The sequence below is a fragment of the Phyllobates terribilis genome, unplaced genomic scaffold (genome assembly GCF_046119375.1).
Source record: "Phyllobates terribilis strain yellow unplaced genomic scaffold, ASM4611937v1 Scaffold_12__6_contigs__length_324123572, whole genome shotgun sequence".
In the NCBI taxonomy this organism is placed as follows: domain Eukaryota; kingdom Metazoa; phylum Chordata; class Amphibia; order Anura; family Dendrobatidae; genus Phyllobates; species Phyllobates terribilis.
Genome location: NW_027362772.1, coordinates 87,612,347 through 87,624,500, shown reverse-complemented (window position 1 = coordinate 87,624,500; position 12,154 = coordinate 87,612,347). Strand labels below are relative to the sequence as shown.

General features: G+C 54.2%; 1 pseudogene; it reads left to right on the top strand.

Annotated features, from left to right (window-relative positions):
• Positions 1-2,562: 2,562 nt before the first annotated feature.
• LOC141171709 (serine/arginine-rich splicing factor 9 pseudogene) lies at positions 2,563-6,458 on the top strand (annotated as a pseudogene).
• Positions 6,459-12,154: the final 5,696 nt, after the last annotated feature.

The following is a 12,154-nucleotide window of genomic DNA, read 5'->3' as shown; positions in this document are numbered from 1 at the left end:
GAGTTGAAGCTTTGGTTAGGAACACTTGACATAACATTTTGGATTGCATTTATCCTGCGCTCTACGCTGAGTAGTTATATCCGGGTTTCCAGCTAAATCTCCGAGTGATGTGATTCAGATGAAACCCCCAAGGGATCTATTCACAATGAGGCAGCAGAGTTACTCTGGCCTCTGTTCAGCGGTGTCCTTCTTTTCAGAAGTGCACAAATCTATGGCGGACCACGCTTTTATTCACACCTAGAAAGATGGAGACACTGGATGCCGTCTGGCCTGTGATCCCACGGTGTCTATCTGCCTCATTATATGTAATCTTCCGCCAGGGTTTCCGTCTGAATCATGTATTTCAGAGATTTACACAGAAACCCCGGTGTCAGCGCAGAGCGCAGGATAAATGTCAGCAGAGCCTTACTGCGATCTTTGGGAGGCAGAATGAACAAATCAGCAGCAGGTGAAAAATTGGTTTTATTTATTTTTTTACGCCGTTCCTCGTGCGGTATAAGTGATGAGATTACTTTATTCTTCGGGTCGGTGCGATTACAGTGATACCAGAATCATATCTGCTTTTTGTGGGACGAGTTGACGTTTTTATTGGTACCATTTTCAGGCACGTGACATTTTTTGATCGCTTTCTATTCTGATTTTTGGGAATTAATAAAAACCAGAAACTCAAGATTTATTTATTTTTTTTTTTTTTTGCTGTTACGCGTGGGTTTAAAAGTGATAAGGCAGAATTATTCTCCAGTACGATTACAGCAATATCACATTCATCTAATTTTTTTTTGCTGTTTTGGCGCTTTTACACAATAAAAGCCATTTTATAGAAAAAATAATTTTTTTTTTTTTGCATCGCTTTGTTCTGAGCGCTATAACTTTTTTAGGCTCTGTGCCCACGATCAGGATTTGGAGCAGAAATTTCCTGAGTATTTCTGTATCTCCTTGGCAGGAAAAACACTGGGCGTTTTTGATGCTTTTTTTTGCATGCAGTTTTTGTACATCAGTGTCATCTTTTTGGAGCTAAATAAAGTTATTTGGTGGGACATTGCTTAAACCTTTGGATTACCGTCAGAACTGTGAGTATATTGGTTAAATTTAAATGATTAAAGAATGTGTCTGTCGTATTTCAAATAAAGTGTTTGCTCTGTGTTTGTGTGTTTATTTTACTCTTTACTTTAAGTCTTGAAAAGGTCTGATTGACACCTTGTCATTGCCAAACAAAGAGCTGGGTGGCAGCTAGTCCCATTCACTCAATCTTCATTAGCATTACCATTCATGTAATTTCTGGAGCAGCTGTGAGCTTCTATTTTTAGCCTGGGAATGTGCCATTGGCAAACCTGGTCCCTGGCTATAATTAACAGCTCACAGCTGGTTCGTTAGCCGCTACGCCCCCCCAATTGGTACTCCGCAGTGCTTTGGACGCAGCGTATATTTGGACACTGACATGCTGTGCGTCTTCCAGGGCCGCAGCATGTCAAATTCTCTTGCGGAGTCGCTAGTGTCCGAAACAGAAATTTGACCACTAGAAAGTAATGAATGCGGTAAATCCGCACGGTTCAGTGAACACGTGGATTTACCTGCGTTCAATAGAATGCAACGTTTTGGGCGCAGCAAAAATATGCGTCCAAAGCGCTGCTACGTCCGGATCGTGGGAAATAATGGCGTGGGCTCCTGCGTCACTTTTATAACCACCAGAGGAAAAGCAGACTGCTGGGGGCTGATATTAGTAGTCGGGGAAGGGGCCATTAGCCAACAATGTTCCCTGGCTATTAATATCAGCCCACAGCTGTTTGCTTAGCCTTTTACTGGCTAGATTACAGGGGGATCACATAAAAAAAATAGCCGTGGGGTCCCTCTATAAAATCTAACCAGAAAAGCCTAAGCTAGACAGCTGATATTAATAGCCGGGGAAGGTGCCATGAATACTAGCCCCCTCCGCGGATATTAATATCGCCCCTCAGGAGTCCCAGAAATGGCGCATCCATAAAATGTGCCAAATCTGGCGCTTAACCTCCGCTCTTCCCACTGCCCTGTAGCGGTGGAAAATGGGGTTGGGGTTCACGCAGCCTTGGTGGCTGACGTGATGCCCAGGTTAGTAATGAAGGGCACCTATAAGACGCCCCCATTACTAATCGCGTAGTAAAGTTTTCGGCGCTTTTTCAATAAAAGACACGGGCAGAATAAAGTATTTTAATGAAATAAAAAACACACGTTTTTTTTTTTTAATTTTGTGCTGGATCCGTGAAGCCCTTGATCTTCTGAAAAAAAAAAAAAAAAAAAAGTAAAAAAACAAACAGCCATGTCCCTCACCTGTCCACCGTCACGACGCAGTCCACGATTACCGCCAACGATTGTCCCTCGACGATCCGGGTCACTTCTATAGCAGTGACATCAGCCATCACTGATGTCATTGCTGTAAAAGACAGCACTGTACACTGACGGGTGTAAAATCACCCCCATCAGTATACATGCTGCAGGAGGTCACTGGAGTTCATCAGCTGAAGATCAGATGATCAGCCCCGGTGACCTCACCAGCGTGGGAACATTCTTGAGAATGTTCCCATGGTGATGACACGTGACCGATCAGCTGATCGTTCACATGACCGCAGGACCTGGCAGTACAGCGCGCTCTCGCAGGAGAGGATCGCTGCGGGGGACCAGAAGGACACCGGTGCTGGACAGGTGAGTATATAAGGTTTTATTATTATTTTTACTTCCGCGGGCTGGGCCGAGCAGACTACTGCTCCCCCCAGTCACGTCGCTCTCGCTGTTATCAGCAGGAGCGGCGGTCGGATGAGAGGAGTTGTAGTCCTCATCTCCCGACCCGGGTGCCCCCCGCACCGCGTTTCCCGCTCATTGGCTTTAATTGAAACGCAGCAAATCCGCAGGTATAAATATTATACCTGCGGATTTGCTGCGGTTAACTAGTGTGACCGTGTTATAGATCGGGTTTTTCCGGACGCGCCGATACGAAATATGTGTACTTTTGGTTTAATCTTTTTTTTTTTTTTTTTTTTTTTTTTTACTTTTTTCACGTAGTCCCTGTATGGGACTTGAATTTTTATTTTTTCAATTACTGGTCTCGTGCAATGATATAGACATATATTGCATTGCATGTGACCTGTCAGTTATAAACTGTCAGATTGCCTGTTAGACTCACGGCGGCCTGTTGTACTCTGCCAGTAGCTGAGTCTAACAGGCCACCGTACATGGCAGGAATCAGAGCGCGTGGAGGACCCTGGGGGTCCTGAGCGCTGCGAGACCGCCGTCAGCGCTGCTCAGAACCCTGCAAGCGCCAATGTTTATCTACAGTGGGCGGTTGGGAAGTGGTTAATAACTTGTCTTCTGGGGTCAGGGATGTTACTCTACCATTCGCAGCGCATTGCTAGAGAGGTATGCCGTCACGCCGGAAAACTACCAGAGGAAGGTTCGGGAGACTGTCAAGCCCGCTGCACACACGCATCGGGAGATTGCCAACACGCTACGTACGGCATGCACTCGGTGGATAGAAGGACTGGGGGCTCGGGATGCAGAACATTATTATTTATTATAGCGCCATTTATTCCATGGCGCTTTACATGTGAAAATGGGGGTATACAAAGCACAAACAATTACAATAATCTTGAACAAAATGTGACGGCGACTGGTCCAGGAGGAGCGAGGACCCTGCCCGCGAGTGCTCACAATCTACAGGGGATGGGTGAGGATACAGTAGGTGAGGGTAGAGCTGGTCATGCAGCGGTATGGTGGAGTGAGGACTCTGCCCGCGAGGGCTCACAATCTACAAGGGATGGGTGAGGATACAGTAGGTGAGGGTAGAGCTGGTCGTGCAGCGGTATGGTGGAGCGAGGACCCTGCCCGCGAGGGCTCACAGTCTACAGGGGATGGGTGAGGATACAGTAGGTGAGGGTAGAGCTGGTCGTGCAGCGGTATGGTGGAGCGAGGATCCTGCCCGCGAGGACTCAGTCTACGAGGGATGGGTGATGATACAGTAGGTGAGGGTAGAGCTGGTCGTGCAGCGGTATGGTGGAGAGAGGACCCTGCCCGCGAGGGCTCACAGTCTACAAGGGATGGGTGAGGATACAGTAGGTGAGGGTAGAGCTGGTCGTGCAGCGATGTGGTGGAGCGAGGACCCTGCCCGCGAGGGCTCACAATCTACAAGGGATGGGTGAGGATACAGTAGGTGAGGGTAGAGCTGGTCGTGCAGCGGTATGGTGGAGCGAGGACCCTGCCCGCGAGGGCTCACAGTCTACAAGGGATGGGTGAGGATACAGTAGGCGAGGGTAGAGCTGGTCGTGCAGCGGTATAGTGGAGCGAGGACCCTGCCCGCGAGGGCTCACACTCTACAAGGGATGGGTGAGGATACAGTAGGCGAGGGTAGAGCTGGTCGTGCAGCGGTATGGTGGAGCGAGGACCCTGCCCGCGAGGGCTCACAGTCTACAGGGGATGGGTGAGGATACAGTAGGTGAGGGTAGAGCTGGTCGTGCAGCGGTATGGTGGAGCGAGGACCCTGCCCGCGAGGGCTCACAGTCTACAAGGGATGGGTGAGGATACAGAAGGTCGGAGTAGAGCTGGTCGTGCAGCGGTATGATGGAGCGAGAATTGCTGCAGGTTGTAGGCTTGTCGGGAGAGGTGGGTCTTCAGGTTTCTTTTGAAGGTTTCCATGGTAGGGGAGAGTCTGATATGTTGGGGTAGAGAGTTCCAGAGTAGGGGGGAAGCACGAGAGAAATCTTGTATGTGATTGTGGGAAGAGGAGATAAGAGGGGAGTAGAGCAGGAGGTCTTGTGAGGATCGGAGGCTGCGTGCAGGTATGTACCGGGAGACTAGGTCACAGATGTATGGAGGAGACAGGTTGTGGATGGCTTTGTATGCAAGGGTTATGGTTAGAACATGTCTTGGATATATTCATGCAGGAACAATTTGTGTCCAAACTCCCAGGTGACTTAAAAGAATGGGTGACGGATAGAAAACCACTCAGCCTGGATGATGCTGCATGGTTGTCTGATGATTGGTCTGCCAATTGACCCGGGCTACATGAAAGGACAGTCCCAGCGAGTCAGGAACAGGGGCTTACAGGGAGGCAAGTGAGACCCATGGACCTGCGAGAGGAAGAACTGTGGAGATTTTGGACTTCACTAAAAGGGGGAGGTTTTCCAAGCCCCCCCAAGTATGGCCCGCATCTGGGCGAGGGGGGTAAGCTGCCATCACGGTTGACGCACATGGGACACTTTGCCAGGGAATGTTGGGAACTTTCTAGCTCTCATCATCCGCGTCCCCAACTGTGTACTGTAATGGGGCTGGAATGCTGGGGGAGAGGATCCCACTACCCCGACAGGAAGAGACATTTGTGGTACAAGGACAATTGTCCCGGACACCTCAGCGACCATGAAACTGCATCTGCAGCTGGTCTGGGTAGAGGGCGTGGAGGCTGTGGGTCTCCGTGACTTCGGAGCCTCGGTCACATTGATCCAAGAACATTTAGTACCCGACCAATGTATTGTTCCCGGCAGCCGTATGTTTGTCAACGTAGCCGGAGGAGAATCTCTGACCATTCGGAGGGCCCAACTACATTTTAGACTGGGGTCACAGTCATGGAATGGTGGATGTAGGAGTAGTGCGGCACCTACCAGTAGATGTGTTGCTGGGAAAGAACCTAGGAGCAGGATTGGTATGCCACTGGGCCAATGTCGTAACCCAAAGCCAAGGACCTTTTCCAACTGCGTCAATGTCGTAACACATAGCCAAGGACCTTTTCCAACTGCGTCAGCTGAGAGGGAAAGGAGCAATCTCAGGGAGAAGGCCAGGGACTTTGGGAAGCTGGGTCTCCCATTACCCTGGTCAGCCCACATGTTGTTCCCCCAGAACATTATTTACCAGGCCGCCAAGTGACCATCTCCCTATCTGGGGGTCCGTGATCTGGAGACTGGTGCATTTATGTGGGTAATTTACCGGCTAATGTACGGGAGAAGGAGCTGGAGGAGTTGTACCATCGAGATGAAGAATCGCACGGCAAATGGCGCCGCACTGTTTGTATTCATCAGCTTCCAGGATCCACGGAATGCAGAGCATGGCTTGTATGGACGCGACGGTTACGTGTGGAGTTTCACAGGTCAAACCGGGGGTCATGGAGAGGATATGGAGGATCCCATGGGAGGAACAGATCCCTGTCCCGGCGAACTGAATACAGAGTCCTCGTCTCAGGGCTTCCCCCCCATCCATTGGGAGTTGGCCGGATCTGAAAAATCATATGAGAGAAGCTGGAGGTGTCTGGTGTGCTGATGTACATAAGGATGGAAGGGGGACTGTGGAGTTTATTAGCAAGGAAGACATGGAATATGCTTTGAGAAAATTGGATAATACAAAGTTTCGTTCTCCTGAAGGTGAAACCTCCTACATCCTTGTCCGTGCTGAAAAAGGGGGAGGAGTGTGATGAGTTGGCCACTGACTTTTTCCAGCACGGAGCACTGGTCAGTCGATCTTATTGTTGGGTTTATTAGCGATTTGTTTGCTCATCAGCACTGATTTCACCTGGAAAGTGTTCAGCTTGAGGAATCCACCTCCATTCAGTGACTGTAAGCAGAGGAGGAGGTGCCTGCTGCATTTCATGTATACATATGACCTACATTAGCCTGTGTGTCCTGCATGTGGGGGGCATGTGTGTCTTTGTTCTTCTCTGCAGGTGCTATCCATAATACACAATCCTGCAGACAGGCTGGAGACTCTGCAGCATTCTTCATTCTTTGAGCTAAAAGCAAATGTTTAAGGGTGCGGGCGTGAAGACTTCTGCTCATCCAGGGGGCTGATCCCAGGAGAGGGAGAGCAATAAGCCACATGCTTGGGGAGGCAGTTGGTGCAGTGGCGCTGAGGATCTGCTGGTGGGGTCCTGGTGCCCCTGTACGGATGGCCTATGGAGATTGGAGATGCGTTGCCGGCTGAAGCTTGATACACCTGCTACAGTCGTGATCTCTATCATCTGGATGTGAAGAACCAGACAGTGGATTGTTGCTCCCGCCGGAGGGGGAGACGTTGTTGCTCCCGCCGGAGGGGGAGACGTTGTTGCTCCCGCCGGTGGGGGAGACGTTGTTGCTCCCGCCGGAGGGGTTAGACGTTGTTGCTCCCGCCGGAGGGGTTAGACGTTGTTGCTCCCGCCGGAGGGGTTAGACGTTGTTGCTCCCGCCGGAGGGGTTAGACGTTGTTGCTCCCGCCGGAGGGGTTAGACGTTGTTGCTCCCGCCGGAGGGGTTAGACGTTGTTGCTCCCGCCGGAGGGGTTAGACGTTGTTGCTCCCGCCGGAGGGGTTAGACGTTGTTGCTCCCGCCGGTGGGGGGAGACGTTGTTGCTCCCGCCGGAGGGGTTAGACGTTGTTGCTCCCGCCGGTGGGGGGAGACGTTGTTGCTCCCGCCGGTGGGGGAGACGTGCTACGGTCGTTGTATGGAGCATGGACTGTTACTACAGACTATACTGGCAGGAGATGCAAAAGCTGTGGGCCAACCAAAAGTTGGAAGACGGTGGGTATCGCCTGTTACGGGGGCAGTGAACTATTGGCCCCAGGATGGGATCTTATGAACTGGGGACATTGCATTGTGACCATCTACCTGGAATTGCTGCATTATCATGGATATAAGGAATACAAATAGTGACATTGTTATCCTGCCTAGATGATAATTACAACCCACAACCTCAGATCTGTGTGTTGTATGGAGGTATTGGGGGTGTTGTATGGGGGTGTGTGTGTGTTGTATGGAGGGTATTGTGGTGTGTATATTGTATGGAGGCGTTGGAGATGGATCTGTGTGTGTATGGAGGTGACGTGCCCGCTGGGCCGTGGGGTACTTGGTGCCGGGCCGGTCATTGCTAGGGGAGATGTCACAGTGGCGGTCGATCCAAAGCGGAATATTTACAGGGGATTTATAGTTTTATATATATAATGTTGGTGACGTCACCTGTGGTATGTGGCTATATGGAGCCCCCGCTGCGGAGCAGATCCTCTGGAGCTGATGGTGACGCCACCTGTGGTATTCGGCTATGTGGAGCCGCCGCTGCGGAGCAGATCCTCTGGAGCTGATGGTGACGTCACCTGTGGTATGCGGCTATATGGAGCCCCCGCTGCGGAGCAGATCCTCTGGAGCTGATGGTGACGTCACCTGTGGTATGCGGCTATATGGAGCCCCCGCTGCGGTGCAGATCCTCTGGAGCTGATGGTGACGCCACCTGTGGTATTCGGCTATGTGGAGCCGCCGCTGCGGAGCAGATCCTCTGGAGCTGATGGTGACGTCACCTGTGGTATGCGGCTATATGGAGCCCCCGCTGCGGAGCAGATCCTCTGGAGCTGATGGTGACGTCACCTGTGGTATGCGGCTATATGGAGCCCCCGCTGCGGTGCAGATCCTCTGGAGCTGATGGTGACGCCACCTGTGGTATGCGGCTATATGGAGTCCCCGCTGCGGTGCAGATCCTCCGGAGCTGATGGTGACGTCACCTGTGGTATGCGGCTATATGGAGCCGCCGCTGCGGAGCAGATCCTCTGGAGCTGATGGTGACGCCACCTGTGGTATGCGGCTATATGGGGCCCCCGCTGCGGTGCAGATCCTCTGGAGCTGATGGTGACGCCACCTGTGGTATGCGGCTATATGGAGTCCCCGCTGCGGTGCAGATCCTCCGGAGCTGATGGTGACGTCACCTGTGGTATGCGGCTATATGGAGCCGCCGCTGCGGAGCAGATCCTCTGGAGCTGATGGTGACGCCACCTGTGGTATGCGGCTATATGGGGCCCCCGCTGCGGTGCAGATCCTCCGGAGCTGATGGTGACGTCACCTGTGGTATGCGGCTATATGGAGCCCCCGATGCGGTGCAGATCCTCCGGAGCTGATGGTGACGTCACCTGTGGTATGCGGCTATATGGAGTCCCTGCTGCGGTGCAGATCCTCTGGAGCTGATGGTGACGCCACCTGTGGTATTCGGCTATGTGGAGCCGCCGCTGCGGAGCAGATCCTCTGGAGCTGATGGTGACGTCACCTGTGGTATGCGGCTATATGGGGCCCCCGCTGCGGTGCAGATCCTCCGGAGCTGATGGTGACGCCACCTGTGGTATGCGGCTATATGAGGCCGCTGCGGTGCAGATCCTCTGGAGCTGATGGTGACGTCACCTGTGGTATGCGGCTATATGGAGTCCCCGCTTCGGTGCAGATCCTTTGGAGCTGATGGTGACGCCACCTGTGGTATGCGGCTATATGGAGCCCCCGCTGCGGAGCAGATCCTCTGGAGCTGATGGTGACGTCACCTGTGGTATGCGGCTATATGGGGCCCCCGCTGCGGTGCAGATCCTCTGGAGCTGATGGTGACGTCACCTGTGGTATGCGGCTATATGGAGCCCCCGCTGCGGAGCAGATCCTCTGGAGCTGATGGTGACGCCACCTGTGGTATGCGGCTATGTGGAGCCGCCGCTGCGGAGCAGATCCTCTGGAGCTGATGGTGACGCCACCTGTGGTATGTGGCTATATGGAGCCGCCGCTGCGGTGCAGATCCTCTGGAGCTGATGGTGACACCACCTGTGGTATGCGGCTATATGGAGCCGCCGCTGCGGTGCAGATCCTCTGGAGCTGATGGTGACGTCACCTGTGGTATGCGGCTATATGAAGCCGCCGCTGCGGAGCAGATCCTCTGGAGCTGATGGTGACGCCACCTGTGGTATGTGGCTATATGGAGCCGCCGCTGCGGTGCAGATCCTCTGGAGCTGATGGTGACACCACCTGTGGTATGCGGCTATATGAAGCCGCCGCTGCGGTGCAGATCCTCTGGAGCTGATGGTGACACCACCTGTGGTATGCGGCTATATGGAGCCGCCGCTGCGGTGCAGATCCTCTGGAGCAGATGGTGACGTCACCTGTGGTATGCGGCTATATGAAGCCGCCGCTGCGGTGCAGATCCTCTGGAGCTGATGGTGACGCCACCTGTGGTATGCGGATATATGAGGCCGCCGCTGCGGAGCAGATCCTCTGGAGCTGATGGTGACGCCACCTGTGGTATGCGACTATATGAGGCCGCCGCTGCGGAGCAGATCCTCTGGAGCTGATGGTGACGCCACCTGTGGTATGTGGCTATATGGAGCCCCCTCTGCGGAGCAGATCCTCCGGAGCTGATGGTGACGCCACCTGTGGTATGTGGCTATATGGAGCCCCCGCTGCGGTGCAGATCCTCTGGAGCTGATGGTGACGTCACCTGTGGTATGCGGCTATATGGAGCCCCCGCTGCGGAGCAGATCCTCTGGAGCTGATGGTGACGCCACCTGTGGTATGTGGCTATATGGAGCCCCCTCTGCGGAGCAGATCCTCTGGAGCTGATGGTGACGTCACCTGTGGTATGTGGCTATATGGAGCCCCCGCTGCGGTGCAGATCCTCCGGAGCTGATGGTGACGTCACCTGTGGTATGCGACTATATGGAGCCCCCGCTGCGGAGCAGATCCTCTGGAGCTGATGGTGACGTCACCTGTGGTATTCGGCTATATGGAGCCCCCGCTGCGGTGCAGATCCTCCGGAGCTGATGGTGACGCCACCTGTGGTATGTGGCTATATGGAGCCCCTGCTGCGGTGCAGATCCTCTGGAGCTGATGGTGACGTCACCTGTGGTATGCGGCTATGTGGAGCCCCCGCTGCGGAGCAGATCCTCTGGAGCTGATGGTGACGCCACCTGTGGTATGCGGCTATATGGAGCCCCCGCTGCGGAGCAGATCCTCTGGAGCTGATGGTGACTCCACCTGTGGTATGTGGCTATATGGAGCCCCCTCTGCGGAGCAGATCCTCTGGAGCTGATGGTGACGTCACCTGTGGTATGTGGCTATATGGAGCCCCCGCTGCGGTGCAGATCCTCCGGAGCTAATGGTGACGTCACCTGTGGTATGCGGCTATATGGAGCCCCCGCTGCGGAGCAGATCCTCTGGAGCTGATGGTGACGTCACCTGTGGTATGCGGCTATATGGAGCCCCCGCTGCGGAGCAGATCCTCTGGAGCTGATGGTGACGCCACCTGTGGTATGTGGCTATATGGAGCCGCCGCTGCGGTGCAGATCCTCCGGAGCTGATGGTGACGCCACCTGTGGTATGCGGCTATATGAGGCCGCCGCTGCGGAGCAGATCCTCTGGAGCTGATGGTGACGCCACCTGTGGATTGCGGCTATGTGGAGCCGCCGCTGCGGTGCAGATCCTCTGGAGCTGATGGTGACGTCACCTGTGGTATGCGGCTATATGGAGCCGCCGCTGCGGAGCAGATCCTCTGGAGCTGATGGTGACGCCACCTGTGGTATGCGGCTATATGAAGCCGCCGCTGCGGAGCAGATCCTCTGGAGCTGATGGTGACGCCACCTGTGGTATGTGGCTATATGGAGCCGCCGCTGCGGTGCAGATCCTCCGGAGCTGATGGTGACGCCACCTGTGGTATGCGGCTATATGGAGCCCCCGCAACGGAGCAGATCCTCTGGAGCTGATGGTGACGCCACCTGTGGTATGCGGCTATATGGAGCCCCCGCAACGGAGCAGATCCTCTGGAGCTGATGGTGACGCCACCTGTGGTATGCGGCTATATGAAGCCGCCGCTGCGGAGCAGATCCTCTGGAGCTGATGGTGACGCCACCTGTGGTATGCGGCTATATGGAGCCCCCGCTGCGGTGCAGATCCTCCGGAGCTGATGGTGACGCCACCTGTGGTATGCGGCTATATGGAGCCCCCGCAACGGAGCAGATCCTCTGGAGCTGATGGTGACGCCACCTGTGGTATGCGGCTATATGGAGCCCCCGCAACGGAGCAGATCCTCTGGAGCTGATGGTGACGCCACCTGTGGTATGCGGCTATATGGAGCCCCCGCAACGGAGCAGATCCTCTGGAGCTGATGGTGACGTCACCTGTGGTATGCGGCTATATGGAGCCCCCGCTGCGGTGCAGATCCTCCGGAGCTGATGGTGACGCCACCTGTGGTATGTGGCTATATGGAGCCCCCGCTGCGGTGCAGATCCTCTGGAGCTGATGGTGACGTCACCTGTGGTATGCGGCTATATGGAGCCCCCGCTGCGGAGCAGATCCTCTGGAGCTGATGGTGATGCAGCAGAGTTGGTTCAGCTCTCCACAGGCAGAGCTTAGCTCCAGGGCGGTGCGGTGATGATTAATGAGGTA